This window comes from Vidua chalybeata, chromosome 1, assembly GCF_026979565.1.
Source record: "Vidua chalybeata isolate OUT-0048 chromosome 1, bVidCha1 merged haplotype, whole genome shotgun sequence".
Lineage (NCBI taxonomy): Eukaryota > Metazoa > Chordata > Aves > Passeriformes > Viduidae > Vidua > Vidua chalybeata.
The window spans coordinates 45,360,697-45,383,775 of NC_071530.1; the positions used below are offsets into that span (position 1 = coordinate 45,360,697).

The following is a 23,079-nucleotide window of genomic DNA, read 5'->3' on the forward strand; positions in this document are numbered from 1 at the left end:
AAAGATGAGACAAAAAAGCAGCAGCAAGGAAAAACTTCTTCTTGACTGCCTCGCACTCAGCACAGTGCCTGGCTGGTGGTAGGTTACAGTGTGAATAGAGCATGGGAAAGCAGATGAATTGCAGATTTGGACCAAGTGGAAACCTCAAGAGCCTCATGCTTTGCAAAGGGATACAAGACTCCCTTTTGTGGGCTGCTTTGCTGAAAATCTTCCCCTCTGAGTTCCCACAGCCGCCCTGCATGCCCGTACAGTCAAAGGGCCGTAGCCAGAGGGGGGCTGGAAATAATCTAGAGAACAGCAAAATCCACAGGAATTTTTCCATTGATTTTAGTGCATTTTTGATCAGACCCTGGGTGAAGCAGAACTTGCATGTTTGATACCAAACTCTTCTGTCTCCAGAGAGAAAGAGGAGGGTTGGGTAGAAAAATGGGAAGTATAGGAGATGAAGCTTTCTCTCTTTTTTTTTTTTTTCCTCTTCTGTAAAGCTTCTGCTGTTTCGCAAACTAGCGGGTGCAGAGGAAAAGGGAGACGAAAAGGGCCAAATCACTATGTGGAGGAAGCATCTGCAGTGCTGAGATGAGGAAAGTGTGCCCTTTGTGAGACAGTATTTCTGATCTGCAGGCGTACAAAGCCTTCATAATTGCTGGAGTCATTACTTGCAGTAGATGGCAGAGAGACATGACAGGTACTGCAGGACACATAATAAGCTGGAATGAGCAGTGATATTAATCCAATACCATCAAAGATCGGGCTCATCACAGGAATCCATTTAGAGTCCACAACAGCAGCCCTGATATTGCTAAGGAATATGTTTCATCTAAGTACAGACCTCACTTCAGTCCATGGCTATACATTTGTTATTTCCTTCTCTGCTCCCAGATGCTGTAGCTACAATTTATCCACCCCAGTTTATCCCATCCACAGATCTGTCGCACCATTCGTTAGAGCCTGGATTCCTGCATTTTATTTCACTACCTAAACTATCTCCCGTAATGACGAGGCTGCTAACAACCTTACACAGTGTATGAAAAAATTGACTTGTCTTCCAGCTCAGCTTCTGAGGCTGCAGGTGCTGAGCTGCTCTGGTGCACTTAGGGGCTGTAAGCTGAGTTTCAGTTCTCAAATATTTTCTGTTTATCTTGATTCCCAGATGGAGAATCAGTGAACACTCCAGAATACCTTCTCACTTCCACAGCATTCCAGGTAAGGAGAATATGTCTAGACTGAAGGCAAGGCTGAAGCTGGGGATAATTTTTCCTCTAGCAGCCCCATGACAGCTTTCAGCACAGGAATGACAGCTAGGGATTTATGGCTAAGTTGCTGAGTCCAAGCAGCCAGACGCCTTATTTAGGTGGCTTTTGTAGGGTTGGGAGACACAGGAAACAGCTGCCGAAACAGCATGGGAGGATGTGTTTAGTCAGAGTTTTGTGAAACATATTCCTGAAGGTTTATTAAATTCAAATTTGACTGTAAAATTTATGGCCACTAAGCCTGATACAAGAGTTCCTGCAGGCAAACGTGGGCAAGAACTGGAGCTGAGCTGCATTTGACTTCAGTGGTTATTGTGCCCAATTTTGTGTTGAGCATTTAACCTGTTCTTTAGTTTTAGCTCTTGAGTTTTGCACTGTGATCTCTCTGAACTTTGCTCCTTTGATAATAACTAGAGTGCTCCATGCAAACAAAACAGGAGAATAAAGCAGCTACAGCTTTTAACTACTGCTGTAGGGGAAGCTGTGAAACACAGCAAAAGAGATGTGAATTTTCTCCAAATAACTTAATTAACTGATTGCTTATTTAGAAACTATAACAGCCATGACCTAATAGCCCCAGCATTCAGATATTCAGTAGCAAAGGCCTGGTTTGGATATACAAATATACCGCAGCACTATTTTTTGCACTTATTTTGCTACATTTCTGGAATATAATGCATTTTCCTTCTAAAAAAGCAGAGTGACAAATTCCAGGGACTGCAATTAGCTTCCCATCTTAATTTTGTGGCTCTTCCATTTATTGGCTCTTGTCAAGGAAATCTTCTTCAACCAAGGTTCAACTCTGCCTTGTAAACTTGGTTAATTTATACAGGAGACTCTTCATATAGCCTGTATAACCAAGGACAGATAGGGGGACATAACTGGAAACCACAGAGAAGACAGCCATAAGGGACTGCTGTTTGTACTGGGGAAGCACAAGGCACACTTTAATAAAAAAAAATCTTCAGATACCAGTTCCCTCCTTCTGCTGTAAACTGCAACTCCTTACCTGTGATGAATGCATTCACACTTCTGAAAACCTGCAGCACATTGAGTGCCAAGTGAATTTTCAGATTTACAACAATGCTTTGTGTTAAAAATAAAGTCTTGGTCTCTATGATGCTTAACCTTCTGCCAATCCTCTGTTCAACATTCCAGTACAGTTAAAAAGGAAACCCTTGTGTTCCCAGAGTGAAGACATTAGCTTGTAACTAAGATAAGCTGGTAATGATTTATAAAGGTGCAGATAAATCTATACAAGGTTATAGATTACTGGCAGGGTCCACCCATCTGATCACTCATTTCCACAGCTGCCTGAGAGTTTGTGCCCAGCTACCAGCAGCATTGCTGTCTTGGCAACACTGGATGGTAACATGCCATGGCCTGTGGTCAGAGCACTGTGGCAACCCAAGAGCACTCTGACTCCCTGGTGGATTATTAGCTGCACTTGCACCTAGTCTAAATTAGCTTCCAAAGTTTTCTCCAGCAGCAAGAGAGGGAGAACATGATACCATGTGTTTATATTGGAGCCACACAACCATACAAGAGGGGACTTGATCGCTTATTGCTCCACATCAGTTTTTTTACTTAAAAATTTAAATTTCTTTTGCAGGGCAAAGTTAGGATTTTTTCAATAGATTTAATCTGTATCATTTTTGCAGCAACACAAAGATTTCTTTCAAATGTTCCCTAGAATACTTTTCATCCTTGAATTGCTGAAATAAACACTCCATCTTAAACAACTCTGGATTCCTTGAGCTCAGAGGAGCTGAACTTTTATTCAGTGGTAGCAGTGCCATTGGCACTCCAATTAGAAGCCGTCTTCAGTCTGTTAGATCATCAGAACAATGATAATCTGCACAATTTCAGATAAAGGTCCACAATGCACCCTAATTTCCAGGAAATTATTTGCTTTATTATAATTATTTCCTTAGTTCAGTATTCAAGACTTATAGAATGGCTTTCCAGGAGCAATGTGTGCATTTAAATCTGTATGGAGATATAGCATCTCTCTTCCAAACAGCAATGTCTTGCTGCCTGACCTCTACCATGCCTGTAAATCCCACGTGTCTCTCCAGAGCTCATGTGCTACCCTGTGAAAGGTAGGAACAATCAGTAGCCACAAATAAAAGCTCAAAGGCCTCAGTCATGTATTCATATCTCATTATCACTCTCAGAGGAGAGGAAGGTATAAACAGATGATTCCTTACATTTCTGAGTCCAGTACAACACGCTCCCTAAAGCATTCATCAAGAAAGATTTTCCCTACCATCCTCACGAACGGCTGTCCACGAGCTCTGGAACTAGTGAGAGCCAGTCTTTTGCATTTTGGGTGCACCTGGAGAACCAAGTGAACACTGCAGAGATCAAAATCTACCCATGGTTTCTGAGTCACAGATAAAAACTAAGATCTAACAATTAAAGCTATCTTAGTCCTCATTCCGCCCAACCCTGACACCTGATAAAATACTCAGGGAAATAGGATCAGAACTCAGATAAACAGTCCACACCACAACCAAACACTTGCCCTTTCTACTCACCCTGACTGCTCCAGACTACTCAAGCTGCCAAGGCTTTCAGAAATGCTCAGCCATGCCATCTCAGCCAGCATCTCTAAATGAAAGCTTTGCATGCCATCCTGGTGCTAATAGATCCAGACTACTTCCCGGCAAGCACAGAAGCTGGCTTAAAACCGGAAGGCCAGTCAGTTGGTCAATAGACATTTACACTTTTTTAACCATTTTCTACTTTGAACATGCTGTCCAGCTTCTGTCAACTTGGAGAGTCCTGCTTCCACTGCCTAAGTGGTGAGTGAAGGGCTCTCCCCTTCTTTCCCCCACATATGGCAAGCTCTGACCCTGAGGAGGTCAGGCCTCCATCCCTGCCTGTCTCCACTACACCACAAGTGCAGCACAATTCTAGGTTTTTTTCTGTAGTCCTTTATACAAACCACATCCTGGTGTGGGTCCTGGAGCTGAATGGTGTGGGAGGAGCACAAGCCATATCTATCACACCCAGGAGGTGCTGGTGGGAAAGCTCATTGCATGGGGAACAGGTTAAAACACTCCATCAAAAAAGCAAGAGCAGCAGGAGAGAGGCAGTAAGAGAGGAAGGAGTGAGGGGGTACAGTTAAAATTGACAGTGAATTGTATTTGGAAGTTGCAATACAGGTCCTCCTATTTTGCAGGTGTTCACACTTGTCCTTAAAATCTCTACTTCTACCTTCAAACACATAAAACACAGCCAAGTCAGAGCAAATCCTGCCAGAAAGTACAGTTTTGGGAAGACAAGAAGCATTGGGTAATTCAATCCAAATTTAATTGTTTCAAGTCCTACAAAGGGAGCTGCTTTTTTTTTTTTTTTTCGAGTGTTGAAACATTGATTTTCATCTTAAGAAGTATTTAATTCCTTTCAACACGTCTTTCTGAGATGGCATTTTTTCATTGAAAAGCATCCCAAGTTGCAAGCGAAAATGCTAGGCACCCCAAAATAAATATTTTCCAAATAAAATACTACAGGTAAACCCAAAATTATTTTTCTGGTTTTGTATTTTCCCAGAGAGCTTAATAAAACCTTTGGAATTTGATTCAAGATCCGAATTCTTTTAGGCCAGCTGGTGCCCAGACAAGCCCTTTATTTTCCAAGCTCTATTTGCACAGGATGTTTTCATCACCAGATTTGTGCTTAGTGCTATCAGCTCCTCTGGATTTATCACATGTAAAGTATTTTATCCTGGAAGAACACAAGAAACTCCATCAATCTTCAGGCTCCCTAACATGTACTGGCTTCATAAGAGTGGTGGGTCAGTAGTACTATAGGATGTAGGGAGAGCCAAGAGGATATTTTGGACAGAATACAGAGCAGTGGAAATAACCAACATTTTTACATGCCAGGAGGCTAAAGTGTCAAAGTCTGTGGCTGTTTTGGGGTACCAGAAGCAGTGAAGGGTCCCCTACAAGCCTGCTGGACCTTGTAGTGGGGACACCCGTGGCTCTGACTTTGCCACCACCTCAAGACAACCTCCTCCATTCACACTTCCCCATGTAACATGTGCCAGACTTTTCTACCTTGGTGATGTTGGAGGATTTTTTTAGCAAGTTCTCAGATATCACATCCATGGCAGGAGGAAGAGGGGAGTTAATTGCATTTCTTAAAAAATTAAGGAAGTTAAGCTTATCTCTTTGCCTGCATATGGGGAGCTGTGTGTCCTGGATGAGTGAGCTGACGCGAGATTGTTTCTAAGCAACTTCTGCAAGTCATGTTGGAACAGGAATATGAATTAAAAACAAAACCCAAACAAGTCAAAACAAGTAGCAGCTACTCCATGCAAAACCAGTCTTGACTGATTCGTAGGGTTCGTGTAAGGCCTTTTGTGGGATTAATATTGCTTTACTCCTAAGGACAGAGAACCTGGCACCCCTGTGCCAGCATCTATTGTGAGACACATGATAAGCGTGTTTCTGCAGACAACACACATAGCTTGTGTGTGATAAGAGGCCTGTCATGCCATGTCATTGTGATGACATTGCTTGATTGCTGAAATACCATAAGTGTTCCAGGAACCTCAATCTGAGTACATCCAGAAGCTAGAAAACAGTGTCAATAACTCCAGTTCTTTCCTCTTTCCCAAAGAATTTTGTTTTGCATTTATCAATTCACCATACTCCTTTTTTTTTTTCTTTCCCAGGGGATTGGTAAAGTTTAGGAAAAAAGAAGTGTTCTTGGAAGCTGCCTTTATTTGTTTATTTTCTCTGTAGTACAGAAATGAATACATCTCCTTTTCTTAGATTATTCTGCAGTATTAGGAATTGATCACTCTACCTTTTATCTCAGCCCACATTTCAGAATTAAGGTAAGCTGATCCCCTTCCACTCAAAAGTAATTCTTCCTGCATCTTCCCCAATTTATTCAATTACAAAGGTCTCAGACAGAGCATAACCTCACTCATGTAAATCCAGAGTTGTACTGTTTTTTCAGTGTCAGAGTAAAATTTAGTCCTCAGTGCCACAGAAGAAAATTAATGGTTTCACAGCCCACACTCTCTGAGCCAGCATAACAAGGAGTTTAGGATGCAGTGTTTACAGCCTTTTCCCTTAAGTTATGGAGGATAAGGAATGCCTTACAGAGATTTTAATTTTCAGGATGCCATTCTGCTCCTGCAGTTGCCAGTGTGATTAAAAAGCAACTGCCAAAGTCTGAACTCGACTGAGACTGGGGTATTTGTGTTGTCAATAAAGTTCAGAGCAGGTATTTTAAAAGACAGAATCCCCACCATTATTTCAAAGCATGTGTTCAGGTTTCAAGGAGGGAGATACCAAAATCAAGTAATGTATATAATAACCAGGTCATCAAAGCCTGGTTATTATTCATTTAAAAATCAAACTTTTCTATCCTCAAAGTTTGTATGGCACTGTTTTTCTGACTCTCCACCAAGTAAGTAGGTTGTAAGATGTGACACTTATCAGATTTTGTTGTCCATATGAAGTCAGAGCAAATCAAAGTTATAGTAAGGAAACGAAATCTCTAAGCCTAATTCACGCTTTTCTCCCAGCCCTAAAGAAATTATCAACCAGCAAAACTACTGGGATTTCTTCCAAAGCTAGGTTATGTACGGACCCAACACTGACTTGAGCAGTGGTGTTTTCTCTTCTGAAGAACCCAGAGCAGCATCCCAGATGCTTCAAATAGCTCCACATGTATCCAGCTCCCAGTCCTTCACAGCTCCGGACAGACAGCCGGTGACTGAGCACTCCTGGGTCACCGATGGATGTGGACACGCCCCTAGGGACCAGGCTGTGCTGGGTCAACAACTCTGGTGGTGACACGCTCTGGCTCCATCACTTCTTGCTGGCAGGAGTGCTAGGCTGCTCTGCCACGGGCATCCTGTGCAGCAGGACCCTGCTGGTTGTTTCTATGGCTGCTCCTGTCAAGGCTGGTTAGCTTTGCCAACCCAAACTCAATCACACTAGCACTTTATTTCCATGAATTTGGCCTCAGTATCTGGAGTGAGACAGACCCTAATACTGCTGAGTGACCATACACAGACTTACTTTTTTAATCCCTTCCAGATTTCTTCATGCCTGCTTTCTTCAGAGTCCCTGGGACTCACTTGGACCTCTGAGAGTCCAACTTGAGTGAAGCTGAGGCAGAGAGTGGGACTGGCCTCCTTTTTCCTTCAGTCTTGCCATGTGTCCCCAAACTAACAACTCTGCTGCCTTCAGTAAATACTGTGGCCTGCTGTTATCACTGAAAAGCTCACTGCCTGACTTGCCTGCAGACAGAAAGGGGCCTATATAATAAAAGGAGGAGGAAAAATTAGCAATAAGGCTGTGCTGTGACACAAATGATAGGCAGCAATGATAGCAGAGGCATCCATGGTGTAATTTGCAGTGACACAGCACTGTCAGGCTCTGCACCTTACTGAGGGATAAACCCTTAGACCAGTGAAGTCACTCACAGTGTTGGGTCTGAAGCACATTACTTTTTCAGAGGCTCCTCCACTTCTCACTACCTTTTACCAGCTCTCAAGTATCCAGAAGATACAGCAAGGACTACTTTAGGTGAAGCCTTGGATTAGTCAGAGAGGTTGCTTCAGAAGAAGGAAAGACAATTTCTCCTCTCCAGGATTCAGGCTATTGCCCTAGTAAGACTTATAAACAGCTCTTGGAAACCCAGAACAGGAAAAACACAAAACCCAGATGTTGCTTATTGTAGTTCTGACTCACAATGAAGCACACCAAGTAGGTTTTCAGAGCATTATTATTATTACTATTGTTGTTATTGTTGTTATTGTTACTGTTACGGTTGTTATTATTACTACTACTACTATTAATGCAGAGTGAGAATGAAGGTGGTATTGTTCACATATTGAAGAAGATGAGTGCTGTCCTGCATTACTTATTGAGATCTTAGTATTTTCCAAGGGCGATAGCTTAGCCAAAATGAAAATTCAGCATCAGAGTCGATGGATCTATGGCTGGTCTAGCCTACACCCTTCCCCTGACATCAATCCCTACTGCTGTATGAAGGACTGAATCACATCACCCAGCACGATAGGAGTCACATGGTTATAGATGTTCCCTTTGCTCACAGTGGATGCTCACAGCCCTGCCAGCACAAGCGGAAATCAGACATGTGATAACGGAGGATGCTCTTGAGAAAGTTTGACTGAGAGATTCACGTTTTGCAAAATTAAACCACAAACCATGGATAACTCAAATCTAGATCTGATCATATCTGTATCCCAACAGTCTGCCAGGGAAAGAGGACTCCAAAAAGAGGTCTTAGTTTACCTCTCAAAAAGGTCCTAGTTTACCTCTCCAATGTGAGTAAATACATGGACAAGTGTATCAACAATGACTAGATTTTGTTTCAGAAACCTTTGGTGCTTTTAGGAATTTAAAAGTCCAGTCAACACCATGAAAGGCCTTTTCCATACCCTCCAAGAAGCTACCCAGAGATTTGTCAGTTCTGTTCCATGAAAGAGGAATCTGACCCCAAGACATGGTGGTGCTGCATGGGCCTCACTGTTTCAAGGATTTCACAGAAGAAGATGGCTGAGGTTCACTTATTAGGTCTATTGGTCACCTGTAAAATTTTTCAGGATTCTCTGTCATGACATAAGCAAATGCAATTATATTGCAGATTAGAAACCACCACGTAGAATTTCAGAGCAAATGTCTACTCTTTGTTCCTGCCTTCTTCAGGAATAATGGAGATCCACTTTTAAAGTAATTTATCCTCTTGATCTTTGCAGTTTGTCTCCTTTAGAGACCTGAGGACATTGCAAGATACGTGCACATCTGTTTCCTGAATCCAAATATGCAGACAGCTTGCTCTGTCTCATTGTATGTATGAATCTGTGTGCAATAAAAACATTATTGTGTTATGCATACACACATACACACAGAATATACTGTTGGTGGTTTAATCGAAAGCCTTAAATCAAAACCATCAGAGGTATCAAGATCTCAATTCTGCAGGCTCACATTGCATGGGAATTCAGCATAATTTTACAACATTTTCCCTGGTGGGTTGCTCTTCATAGCACTTTTCTAAATGAAAATTGTTAGCAAAGTAGAGTAGACGAGGGCTTGATTAACTTCTGCAACATGGTGCCAAATTTTCAGCAGAGTCAGAGTTAAAATAGCAGAAGAGGAAAGATGAATCATGGAATAATTTTATCTGGAAAAGACCTCTAAGACTGAGTCCAGCCATTAACCTAACACTGTCAGGTCCATCATGTCCCTATCTATGCATCTTTTAAATACCTGCTGGGATGATGACTCATCCACTTCCCTGGGCAGCCTGTTCCAATGCTTTACAACCATTTCAGTGAAGAAATTTTTCCAAACATCCAATTTAAACATCCCCTGGTGATACTTGATTCTATTTCCTCTTGTCCTATTGCTTGGTACCTGGGAGAAGAGGCCAACTCCCTGTTGACTACAGCCTCCTTTCAGGAAGTTGTAGAGTGATAAGGCATCCCCTGAGCCTCCTTTTCTTCAGGCTAAACATCCCCAGTTCCCTCACCCACTCCTCATCCAGCCACTCCTCTGAACCTGTGCTCCAGACCCTTCCCCAGCTTCATTGCCCATCTCTGGACATGCTCCAGCACTTCAATGTCTTTCTTGTTATGAAGGGTCCAAAACTGAACACCATATTTGAGGTGGTGGCCTTGGGGCTGTGCCTTAGCACAAGCACTTCAGCCCATGGTACAAGGTAAACTTTGTGGAGTGATGGCAGTAGCTGCCAGCAGAGTTATCTGATCGTCAGAATAAACACATAGTCCTTGTGTGAAGACCTTGTGTAAGCCCATGGGTGCTGAGTGTACCCTGCTACATCCCAGCAAACAGCCAAGCTTGTGTCTGCATAAAACAGCTCGGTCCACGTGTAATGCCTTCAGCAATTAACTTTCACATGTTAATTATCTGCTTTTCTGTCATCAGTCTGCTTCATTACAGCTTTTTGCTCTTTCATCGCTCAAGTCTTACTAAGCCACAAACTTCTCTTTTTGTGGTTGAGAAAGTAAGCAGCATGTCTTGATCACTTAGAGCGTGCATTAGGTAAGGAGTCCCAGGGGGGATTAGTGCTTTGCTACTGCTGTCTCCACTGAGAGATAGAGATGAGCAGAAGTTCAGGCAAAACACAATTTTATGGTATTTTAAGCAACTAAGCCTCAAAAGGTCTGCAAAATACTTCCAGGCAAGATACAGATGGGTGACCATACTGTCACCTCAGAGAGATTCTGAGCTGTTCAGTGTCATTTTCTGAGGTACGTTGGACTGCAAGAAGGAAATTCCTGTAAGAGTATGAATAGTGATTAATTAGATATCTTCTTGCACTGCCATATCAAACCAACATGAGAATCACCCAAAAAAAATTAAGGCTGAAGGATTGGGCAGATAAGAAGTATAAAAATGTATTGCTTTAAAAATGTTTCATTTTCATTGCACACGGATTTTTCTAGAGGAATCCTGCTGAAATTCACTAAAATCCACTACTCCAGGTTTACACCACTGGGATCAAAATCTAGCCCCCCTCCATAGGAAGGGCTCATTAAGGTGTCTGTGATGACAATCACAATGTAAGGGGCCTTCTTCTGTTAATAATACTTTAGTATCAGCTTTTTGAAGTATTCCAGAGACCTGAAAGAACACCAGAGCTGCCTGGAGCTGCAAAGGAAGCCAAATTCACAGTCCCATCTTATCTCAAAGTCTATTGCTTCTGCCTAGTGAAGTGTCTGTGTTCTCATTTAGAGTGAAGGCATCTGCAGGTAAATTGCTCTCTGCTCAGTCTAACGGACCAATTTCAGTTTTCATTTCTGAGTGCATAAATCTTAGGCTCCCTTTTCTGACAACATTGGGCATTTCAGCGTAAGACATTTCACCCAACAAGCTCAAGACCCTGAATGGTTTCCTCACTTAGTTTCTCCTTTTGGAGTCCTAGAGTTTGATCTTAGTGTGAAAGCAGTGTCTCAAGAGGCACAGGAAACTTACAGCAGATGTCAGCAGCTTACCCACATGAGACATTTCAAAATGCAAGGTGCAACACACCAGCATCATCTGTGTTCAGCCCGACTCTGCCTTTGGAATTGTGCAGTCAGTTGAGAGCCAGAATGGGCCCAAAGTGGCTTGGCTTGGTGCAGGACAAAAACAAGGAAGGAAAGGGAAGACTGAAAAACATCTACCATGTGGGCTTCTGTTTTTATCATCTGCAAAAGAATGTTCTTTGTCTAACAGCTGTTTTTTTGCAAAAGGCTTTTGCTGCAAAGGCATTCTTAAAAAGCTTTTAATGAAGCAGTTTCAGTAATTCAACAGATGACAGCAGGAAGAGGTAAAATGCATTTAAGTTACTGTTTCTGTCCCCTCCTTCTGTCTCTCTGTTCTAGTGACTGACACTACCAGCATGCAGAAGGAGCACCACCATCCTCCACTCAGCAGCACAAATGCTGAGCTTTCTGAGACACACAGGCATTGTTGTTTTCCACTGCAAGAGGGTTATGTGTGGATATATGCAAAAAGGAAAGGTTTGTTTGCTACTGCTGATTTGGTAAGACAAATGTAACAAAAAAGGGAGACCACAAACAAAGCAGACAGGTAGTGCAGGCTGCAGAACCCTGCTGATACCTGTGCAAAAGGTTGTTGTTTATCCAGGCTGGATGGCTGCACTTTGAGACTCCAATTCCATGCTTTAAAAGGGGGGCTCACTTTGTTCTCTGCATTTCTCTGTTTTCTGACCTTGATGCTGGAAGGAGGGCAGAGCAATTAGCCACTTTTCCATACCAGTACTTGTCAAAATAAGCAAGACAAATAAGCAGCAAGTGAACAGCTGTTCTTTAAAAAAGCACCTGGGATGGGGCTGGGGGAAAAGGAGGTAACTTAGCAGGTGTTTAAGGGTCTTGCATCCAATAGATCAATTAAGGCTAAACTCAAAGACAGGTATTTAAAGACTAAAATAATTTCAGAAATTAAGGCCTGAATTGTTAGGACCTATCATAAGACATTTGTATGAAGATCATAAATGAGTGATCAAGAAGTATTCATCATTGGAAAGAAAAGGGAGAGCTCCCTCCTCTCCACTGACTGCCAAGGAGGTTCCAGGAGTGCTCTTCTAATGAAACACTCTGAACAGAATGTTTGAGGCTGCAAGTTGGCTACAGAGGACATGATTAGTAAACTTGTCTGTTGTATTCAGGCTAGCGATTAGACAAGAACTCAATTATAGGTCTCACTGCAACAGTGATGGTACAGCAGGAATCTAGTTGCTATGAAGATGTGGAGGCTCTCTTGGATGCTCTGGAATGTGCATGGGGAATTATGTGCAGAAGAAGGAGCCAGTCACCCTGAGGAATGGAAATAAGAGAGCAATAACCAGAAAGTACTGAAGAAAACCCAGGTAGTAGAAGACAGAGGTCAGCATTTGGTAGCTCTCAAACTACGTGGTGAGTCTCAGTCCAGCTCGCCGTGCCTGACCTTCGTGGTCAGTGATGCTGAAATGAGAGGGCCATTCCCCATTAGAGTACCTCTTTCTTGGGACACGCTTCAGCTCTATGGATCTGTCTGTATACACTGCTGTGGAGGAGGAGACTGTGAGTTCATAAAGGCACCCTGTGAACTGCAGAGAATGGTCTTGTCAACACCTGTCCTTCCAAACCCTCACTCCCACAGTGCTTTTTTCAAGTATATTTAAAGCTCCCTTTCACGTAAGTGGCAATCTCCCTTCCCTCCCTCCTACAGGTTAGGTTAAAAGGGGCAGGAGGTCCTTTTCCATATTGATTTGTTTTCCTGACCTTTCAGATACATGCAGAGAAGATCAGCAAAAAGGCACTGGGAAATGAGAAGAACAAAAGCACAGTGCTTGTGCTCATTCAAAGAAGACAAACATGAGATTTCTCATTGAGTAGAAAATAAACTGTCTTCTGAGGAAAAGAAGAAGCTGCCTGTGCAGAGAAGGGACTGTGAGGAGTACCACTTTGCACTGCAACACTGATGGAGCAAGCTATGACAATGGAGAATACGCCTTCAGAGGGCAGTCATCTTTTCAGAGGGTTTTTTCCCTCTTTATTTTAATTTTAATTTAAAGGAATTTAATTTAAATAGAAAAATTCTCCTTTTGAACAGAGGGAAATAAGATAAATTATTTTTACACCTTTACAATTATTTTTACAATATTTACACCCTGCTATTAAGCTGGTCCTCACCACAGTGCACTGTGTGTGTGGCACCCTCATGTGTGGATTTGGTCAGACATAAAGCAGACACCCTGATTGCTAAAACTCCCCTGACACTTTCTCACAGTGGCTTGACCAAATTCTAAGCTGGGCAGTAACATTTTTTTCTTGCTTAATTCCTCCCATGAGTCCAATAAGGTTTGATTCTCATCTTCCCTGCCATATCTTGCAGCACTGCTTTGCCTTGCTGTATTCCATGCTAAAAGCAGACATAGCACAGCAAAGAACAGAGAAGTTGCTACAAAGCCTTTACCAACCTCACAGGGACATGGTGAGGATTAATTAATTGCTTATTCAGATATTTCATATCCTAATGTTAATTAATAGTACAATCATAATAAAAACTGATTCTTACATTACCAGAATCAGTTACTGAAATCCCCAGTAAAGACAATACAAGCTTCCTACTAACAAAAAAATCCAAGCCTGTATTCCAATCTCACCCCTACTGGGAGACACAAAAAAATTAACCCAGGCTAAGTTTTACAGTCAGTAAGTTATATCTCATTAAAGACCTGCATAACATTCTCTTTCATAATTATACTGAAGCAAATTAGGATAATTTTAATTCTGAAGAGAAGAATTTAAGGAATTCATCAATTTTTATGACATTGATAATCCACTTTCAATTCACATATTTTGTTAATTCAGAGTAAGTTTTTCTCAGCCACTCTGCATAAGCAAATCCTCACTCTGAAGCCACCACCTCCTGTCACAGATACTCATCAGCAGTTTTTCTAAGTTCAGTAACTTTGTGCATTTCTGAAGGTGGGAATGATCGATGGTTTCTTCAAATCCTCAGACCTCTGGGGACATCTCAGATTTCAGCACCAGAGAAATGAAGGCACTGAAGAGGAGATTCCCATATCCCCTTGCTCAAGATGTTACATAGGGCTGCTCCAAACTATACTCCAGAGGCAGCGACCCTTGATGTCTGTCAAGCACAGGACAGGCTGCAGGTCCCCCAGTGCCATTCCTTCCCCCACCTCACTCATGCACAGTGCTCAGAGGCAGCAGAGATCAATCTCACCCTGCAAAATTACTTCTTCATGTACAACGTCCATCCCAAAGGAGTCTCCCAAGGAGCACTTGTGTTCATATGGTGGGATGAGATGTAGGATTGAGAGTTCTGTCTAATTTTCATACCAAGAATACCTGTCAGGTCTTCAGGACCTCCCTGCAGGCATAACTTCATTGTTTCAGAGATAGAAATACTCTGTCAAGTTTCAAATCCTCTCAAAGTTGTGACTAACCCATTCCACTATTGCAGTGCTACCAGGGAGGTCTGCTGAAAGATTCCAGCATGCACGCAGAGAACCCACAAGTGGGAAACCTAAGCAGACTACCCTAACATGCAAAGAGCCAATTCTCAATTCAAAACAACCAAAACAATCCTTTCCTTTTGTCCCCAGGCACTGAAATTCTCTCAGAGAGTGGCATTCTTTAAAAGGAAGAGCAATCAGATATAAATCTCAGCGCTGAAGCTGACTCCTGGGCCCACGCTGCAGGACGAGTTCACCTGTGAGGAGAACGCCTCTCTTCCCTGTGGGCTCACATCAGGGTGATGTGCTGTGCATGGCTGCAGCTCCTCTCGCTGAATGTGGAGGCAGTGCCCTAAAGAAGGAAAGCAGCATGGCTTTGTGTGCAGTTAAATCTGACTTGCCACCAGGGATGTGTTTAAGATACAGGGGGTCCTGAGGCTACATGCCACTGATGTATTTTGAAGTTAGGGCAGATCTATTCATTGCTAAGCAAACCTTTTCAAATATGTTAGTGTACCCTGCATTAGCCACGGGAGGTGTTCAGGAGGCTACAAAAGAGCATTCATTAGAGATGCTCAGTGGTGAGGAACTGAAGCGCCTGTGCATTCTGCTGAGAGAGGAACAAACACACTGCTTAGAGCAGGTTTGTAGATATATACACCACTATAAAGTGCACCTACCACGGTGCTGAGTCCTTTTCAGCTTCTTTGTTCTAGCTTTCCTTGCATTTTCTCCTTTCTTTACTCACAATCCTTATTCCTAATTGCTCCTCTGTCTTTATCTCACTGTTTTCCCTTTTTCCTTCCCACCTCCAGCTGTGAGGTCATTCTTCTGCCTAGGTCTCAGCAGTGCTAGGAATACAACAGCAGCTATTCTGACACTTCACTACCTCTATAGTCCTCTCTGGCAGGACCCAAACACTTTCAGACACACAGGCCTCAGTACATATCAACTCCACACATTACCTGTACTCTGTTTTACTGACTGGTCACCTAACAGCTCTATTTTACTTCTCCCTAGATAGATAAAGAGGTACTGTAGGGTGGTGTATCCCAATCTCATTGCCCTCTGGAGTGGTCTTACTTACACTGGCTGTAGGTATTGTAGCTCTGGTGATATTCCTGAACCAGGCACCTCGATTAGATTTCCCTTTATTTAAGGGTACCCAGAATAAATCTGGGCTTCACACCCTGCCACCCTGAGGTACCTCTTGTACTAGGCTTGAGGTTGATATATTTTTTGCTAACTTAGGCTAAGGATAAATATGGATTCAATGAAGCTGTACACGTGCAGTCTGTACTGGTTTCAGTCTTTCCTAGCCATGGAGAAGCTCACAGCCACAGTCAACTGCATTAAAAAATCTATGAATTCATAATCTGTGAATTTTTGAGGATGGGGAACAATTACTGTGCAATGCTGTCCATGTATTATGCAAACTCTTGAAGCCACCCAACTGGCAAGACAATGAAAGAACAAACATTTTGCAATAAAGTTCATTTTATTTGAAAGACCAAAAAGTCACATGTGCTCTCCTTTTAGCCTTCAGGACAGCAGAAAAACTAATGTCTTTTTCCGAACCACTGCTATTAAAAGAGAGGTGAGGGAGGGCTTTGTTTTTTAGCTGTCAGAAAGATATATTCACTTTTAATACATGTCTATGCTACTCTACCATTATACAGGGGAGTTTCATTTTGGTGAGACTACGGTGATGTAGAATTTGCCTTTTATGGATTGTATGGCCTGTCACTTCTACTGTTAATCTAGATATTACCAGAAAAGGGATAAGCACAATAAAAATCTGTTTCTGTAAACTTGATCCACATTCATGCCACCACTCTACAAAATCACTGCTGGGTGTGGAGCCCTTTGGCTTATTATCCTTGGCATAAAAAATACCCCAACAACTAAATTAACTTATATTCTCTGATATAGAGACAAACTATATGGCTGCCTTCAAGACAAACTCATGTACTAGGCTAGATGTCAGGATGGTGACATATTGTGCTTTTTCTTTTCCTAGTTTAACAAATAGCTAACAACAGTTTTACACTGTTCATGTCTGCAGTTTTGCACAACTTGAGACTGAAGCCTCAAAGTGACTGGAACTGCTGGTACAGCCTGTTCCAAGTGTATAGATTGTACGAGGACAAATCTTGTGAGACCAGAGAGACCCAGATGAAGCAAACTAACTTCTGCATCCCTCAACAGGGATGAAAACATGTGGGCTATACCTGTCACCCTCCTCACACATTCTCCTAGAGTGACCTGTTACTATCAGTAGCCCACTACCATCAGGGCCCAGCTTGGAATATCAGAGAAAAGGAATTTGCTCCTTTTTGGAAAAGGCAGGCAGCTAGTGTATTCCTGCCCAACTTCTCTGAGCTTCTTGTGGTGTTGTACTCTACCTGTGCAAGGGCAAATTTTTGTAGCCCCCTTCATTGGTTTTAAAGGGTGTGCAGCAGACTAATTAGGTAGAAATAAAACGTGGATTCACTGTGGTGGGATGGTTGCAGTAGATACTGACTTTCATGCCTTTTGCAATCGGATATTATCCTGGGCAGCTGCAGTTGGAGACTGCTCTCCAAAGGCAAGAAAAAGGCATTCCTTGAAGACATAAGCTTTGGCTTCTTTCCAGGACAACAGGATCTACTTGATTAGACAGAGGTGTTTTGCCCACAACTTGCAGGACATCTGCTTTGTTGAAAACCTACGTCTTTTATTTAGGTCTGAGCTTTGTTTGACCAAGTCAAAAGCTCCAGTGTCTTCAAGTAGCATGAGATAAGGGTTCTTAATCTTTTAACACATTCAGGAGCACAAAGTTCATTGAATTTCAGTCTTTTACAAAAATCTCTGGATAGTGAACCACACTTTGCTCCATTCTGAGCTCCCCTTAGTAATTTGTTTCAGATTTTCAAAAATGTTTACCAAATTTAAAATTTCTCAGAATCCTTTTCAACTTTCTTTATAAAGGGTGGAAGTTTTCTGCTTTTTTTGTGTTGTTTATGACTATCAGTTGCAGCACTGATTCCTACCCTTCTATCATGCAGAGTGAACACAGACACCTTAATACTTCTTCAAGGCTTATTAACAGAAACCACTTCTTTTGTTCTACAAAATATATATGTGTTGCTTGCTGTTTGTTGGACTCTGGTCAAAGAAAATAATAAATGAGCACAATACATTCAAGAGATGAGAGAAGAGAGATCTTTTGGATGTGAAAGTATTGAACAGCTAGCAATTTCAAAACCTTTTTCCACTTGCCCCAAATCCTCCTCCTGCCTTCCAGGATATCATCAGTCCTGGAGGCCGGGAGAAACCAAACAAATGACAGCTGCTGAACTCCAGCTTCTGCAAACCATCCAAGGATAATCTGCTCCTTTCCAGACCACTTCCGGGGGGAAAAACGCCCTTCGATTTTTAAGCATACATTTGGTATTTGCCAAAAGACCGCATACAGTCCAGAGCTTTAAAATGATGCTGTGGGATTCAAAAGGGTATTTCCTGGCCATGATGATTTATGGTGCTGCATCAGCGATCAGAGCCCTCTTTGAAGAAGCAAGGTGAAGCCAAGTGGCTTTGTCAGGAAGTGAAATGCTCTGCTGAGTTATTCCAGCCTATGTGGATGAGTGCTGTTGGCTGCTAGGGCAGGGTCTCATCCATTGGGTGTTCAAAGGTATTCAGTGGACACTAAAGCCAGAGGAGGTGGAAGGACACATCCTGTGCTGTGTTCACTCAGAAACAGAGCAGGTACATGCATCCTAACCACACTCCCAAGAGGTAACAACAGATACAAGAAAATGGTTTCACCAGGTCTTCTGGGAAAAAAATATGCACACCACCCCCCCCAGCAGTCTTAAACACTGAAGATAAATACAGCAGTGTAGTCAGAAGAAATCCACTCCAGAAATACAAAATGCAGCCCAGGACTGAGAGCCTGGCTAAAATATCCTCACTTATCTGGGTGGAGAAAAAGCATGGAAAGAGCCTCCCAAGTTGCAGCCCAGAGAGGGGAAGCTGGGCTGAGGAAAGAGCCTTCCCCCAGGCATTTGTACCTCACTGAAGAACAACCCAGACATGTACATCAGACTTCAAAAACATCCACTGGCTTCTGCAAAACAGAAACTCTAGCCTTGAGCAGCTCCCTGCATGATGCCAAACACCTGGTGTTGGTATAGACCCTGCCCTGATGTTACCAACTAGGCAAGAAGGGGCATCTTCTTAAAGCCTATCCCCCTTCTTAAGCAAAAAAGCATTTGAAAGTCTGGATTCTGTCACAAAAAAAATTCACTGACCAATCTCTGCATTTTAATAACATGGCATAACAGAATATTTATGCATTTTGAGAAGCTGGGGTTTTTTTCCAAGCGAATGTTCCCTCCCTAAAACCTTATGCAAGCAGACTTTAATGCTGATTCTGTATAGCACCTGTAGGCTATCTGGAAGGTAAACAGTGACACAGACACAAGCAGCCTACCCCAAAGTTATGGCAATAAGAGATAATGATCCTGGCTGCAAAGGCAGAGGCAGAATACTATTCTTGCCACCATCTTTTTAAAGTCTTCTCTCAGCTATAAATCTTCTCCCGTCACCCGACCTCTCTGTCCTCATGTTTACACAGGTGTAAACCAGGAATAAATTCATCACAGTTGGTAACGGGAATTTTCCTCCTTTGTCAAACAGTGGAGTGGCATTTTACCAACTTGATGGCAGGGTCACTTTGTTAGCTGGCAAAAAAAGAAAAGGTTCTTTCAGAACAATGTGAGATTGTGCTTTGGCCCACATATCTTCCAGCACTAAATGCCACTGCAGAAGGAAACAGCAGCACACAGCCAGATGGTCAGCCCATTAGTGTGGTAGCAGGGGGAAACAGCTGGAGCATGCCCCAGCCTCTCACTCATCCCCTCCCTGTTTCCTACAGCTTGTACCCAACCATAAAAACACCAGGCACTGCCTATGCATGAGGCAACAAAGCCTTAAGAGAGGTGAGGTGCACAGTGGAGAAAAATTATGTGATGACTAAAAGGCACTGTGGACTCCGGGGATGTGGGTGCTGTGTAGCAGCAGACAGTTCCGTCCCCAGTTTTGCACAACTTCCCACACTGCAGAGCTGGTAGGAGGCTCGGGAATCCTACAATGTTTTTTTTTGTAATTAAATTGTGCTGCACAGTGAGCTTTTGCTATAACAGGTCTGGTTGACTTGCCATGCACAACAATCTGTTCAGACGCCACCTCAGCATGAAAAATGACTGGAAAAAATACATCTAGAATTCATCTTACTGTGAATATTTTTACTCTCCATCCTATTCTATCCCCTCCATCTTTTTCTATCCCTTCTCTCTCCTTTTATGCCAACACATAACTGTAAAAGGCTCATCTGGGTCTTTGACTTCTGGTTCCTGTGCTGTATGTCTTATGTTGACACCCCCAGGTGAGAGCAGAAAGAGGGTAGAAGCAGATGACTTTTTCAAGTTTTATGGGGGTTTTAAACAGATGTTAAACCCTTTGTGGATGGTTTCATATGCTTTTTCTTCCAGTCCTAAGGACCTTTTAAAAGCAAGAAGTAGACAAAGGAAAGGAACTATTTCTGTTCAAATAAAGCAAAGTTTTAAATAAATGATGGTTTCCTGAGGAAACGAGATTTGCAGACCAATTCCCCAAACCACTTCTAGACTGGCTGGTCAGACTCAGCCAGGTTTGCCAAATGGGCAGACACCTCAGATTCTTGTGAGCTTTGAGGCAGCCATAACAGGAGAAAAGGTTCATGTTAGGTCATCCCCTGTACTGATAATTATGAAGGCTGTCACTATTTCTCTGGTCTCCTCATCCAGAGATGTGAGTGGGAAGGAAGAGCAAAGAGGCAGCTATGAGCAGTGTGGTTCCCAGGAGGAGTAAGGGGTGCAGTTAAGAATTTGAGGATGCTGCAGTGAGGCTTTAGCAGGCTTTGGGGAAATTTGTTACAGCTCCAATAGCCAGTTGGAGAGCACAGGGCCCTATTCTGTCTGTCAGGAGGCCAGAAAGTACTGTACTTGTGCTTCTTTTTCAGATCATAATAGCAGCACCAGTAAGTGCTGGTAGGACTGTCAAAGGAAGGCTGCTACAAAGGCCAGGGATGGCCCCCAGTCTCATAAAATCTATCCCAATCGGAGCAAATAGGACTCTCTCATTATTCACATTGCAATGCAAAAGTCTGTTGCTAAGCTGCTCATCCCATTATCTATTTATGAAAAAGGGGAAGAACAACACAGTTTAGGGTTGAGGACATGAAGGCGAAGAACCAAGACTACGTTGGTTTTGTGTATCCTGACTATAATGGAAGACTAGGGTCACTTGTAGAAATTTGGGATGGGGAAAAGCTTCTTTGGGTGAGTAAGTCCCTCTAACCTCTTTTCATTTGAACTTGTCATCCAAAAAGAAATAATACACCACCAAGCAGGTGTTTTCAGCAGAGAGGGGATCCCAAACTCACTCAAAGCACTGCATCTTAAACATAGAGAACTGCTCTCCTGTGTCCACCACCAGCCAGTTCCTCACTAGGACCAAAATGAGTAACCATTCCTGAACACAACTCCTGTGTGCTTGATTTTAACAAGACTTTAATAACGCCTTTGCACCAAGACACACTCTGACCTTGAAGCCAGGGCTCCTCCAGACCTGGACCTACCACAAAGGATTGCAGGACAGTAAACTGTGGGACCTTTCCAACATTCCTTGCCTCTCTGCTGCACTGGAGATGATGTGCAACCCACTGAGTTTGATGCCAGATCCCACCATCTGAGAGTTCAACAGACACTCGGAGAGACACCTCCATTGGTAAACACACAAGGAAGGGTATAAGCATGCCACAGATACTCCTTTTTTCTTTCCCCCCATGCCTTTCCAGCCTCTGTATATGACACATACAGCTAATCATGATTGCAACCTTTGAGAGCCAATCAGTGATTTGCATTCTTTTTGTAATTATCCCATCACCTGCACAACGCAGATAATGCCGTGGGCCTGCTGGTGCTGTTCAGCAGCTACGTCCCCAGGTTATAAAATGAAGTGCTGAGTGGAAAATTTTAATGACTAGGGGCTGGTAAAATCTTAAATTGATGGCAATATATGGTGAAGTCACTTAAACAGTGTGAAATGCCCTTCTGGCTGGAAAGGGCTGGATGAAACTGTGGTTGATAAGTCGTTAAATTACATCCCATGGCTGGCTGCTTGTCTTGGGAAGGTACTGAATGATAAGTGCGCAAATTATCATTACTGCACAGAGCGAAACTATTTCCAGCAGAGATGATTTGATAAAAGAGAAGTTATTTATCATGATTAAAACTGGTACATTTGTACTTCTCCACATTGAACAGATCTTGAACTGGCAATCATCTTCCTAAAAGGTACCGCAGCCTGATTTAAAGGGTTTTATGACTGTTTTAATGGATGGGGTCTTCTCTCATGGAGAAAGAAGACTTTAATGTCTAAATTGCTGTGTGTCCCAGAATTATTTCCCCTTTCATTGAAAGCATCTTGTTTCCATCCTTTCTTTCACACCCTTTCGTCATATTTGACTTTTCCCTTTCACAAATAACGAGTAAACAAGCTGCCACATACAACAGTAGCAGGAGAGAGCTTTGCCTTCTGCACATTCATTTTGAGCCCTGCAGAGACAGAAAAGACTTAAAATAATTTTCAGCAGTTGGCTGCTCAGCGATGGAGGGGATTAGGTGGTAAAGTCACTTTCAGTGCAAGAGGTAGAATCAGCTAGGTCCAGCTATCACAGCTGGCAGACAACCATTGGCCATCACCCAGAAGTGACCTTTTGAACCTCTCAGGAAGTAACGCAAATGGACTTCATATGAGCCCCTGTGAGCTATCATATGAAATACCAGCTTCCCACACAGTTCTACAGGGTACCACAGCTATGCTGGGCAAGGTGAAGCAAGCAGCATTCAGTGAGTTCAGTGGATAAATGAAGGGTGCTGTTCTCCAGTACTGTTATTGGCAGGATCTTTTACATCAGGTCAGTTAGATGGGACTATCTATGGAATACCAGGACTGCCAAAAGAAGGTGGTGAGATCCATCTCTAGCACCATTATACAGTACTCCTTGAATGGGGAAGTGCCCAGTCATACTGCCAAACCATTCCCCTTTCCATCCCTGAGGTCACAAGGGACTTGGCCCTGTTTTCTTCCTTGCAGGATAATGTTAAGCTGATAGTACACCAAGATAGCTAAACATGGCTCAGCCAGGAGACAAGAATAAATGCTACGCCTTCAGTGGGATTGCCAAACGTGCACAGAGTATGGAAAATCTAGTCTGCTGAACTAAAACCCATTTCCAGTATTTCTTGAA

At 42.8% G+C, this 23,079-nt stretch overlaps 1 protein-coding gene and 1 long non-coding RNA gene across 3 annotated transcripts in view; both read right to left on the bottom strand.

Annotated features, from left to right (window-relative positions):
- KIAA1143 (KIAA1143 ortholog) overlaps positions 1 to 23,079 on the bottom strand; it is a 93,763-nt gene that overhangs the window by 18,420 nt on the left and 52,264 nt on the right. The window lies entirely within an intron of this gene.
- Positions 10,455 to 12,779, bottom strand: LOC128788410 (uncharacterized). 2 transcript variants are annotated; one of them, XR_008431065.1, is made up of 4 exons: positions 12,725 to 12,779; positions 12,484 to 12,594; positions 11,879 to 11,996; positions 10,455 to 10,551 (listed from the first exon to the last, which is right to left on the bottom strand). It is a non-coding gene; the product is annotated as an uncharacterized LOC128788410 (long non-coding RNA). The 2 variants fall into 2 exon arrangements; XR_008431068.1 differs by lacking the exon at positions 10,455 to 10,551 and adding an exon at positions 11,320 to 11,387.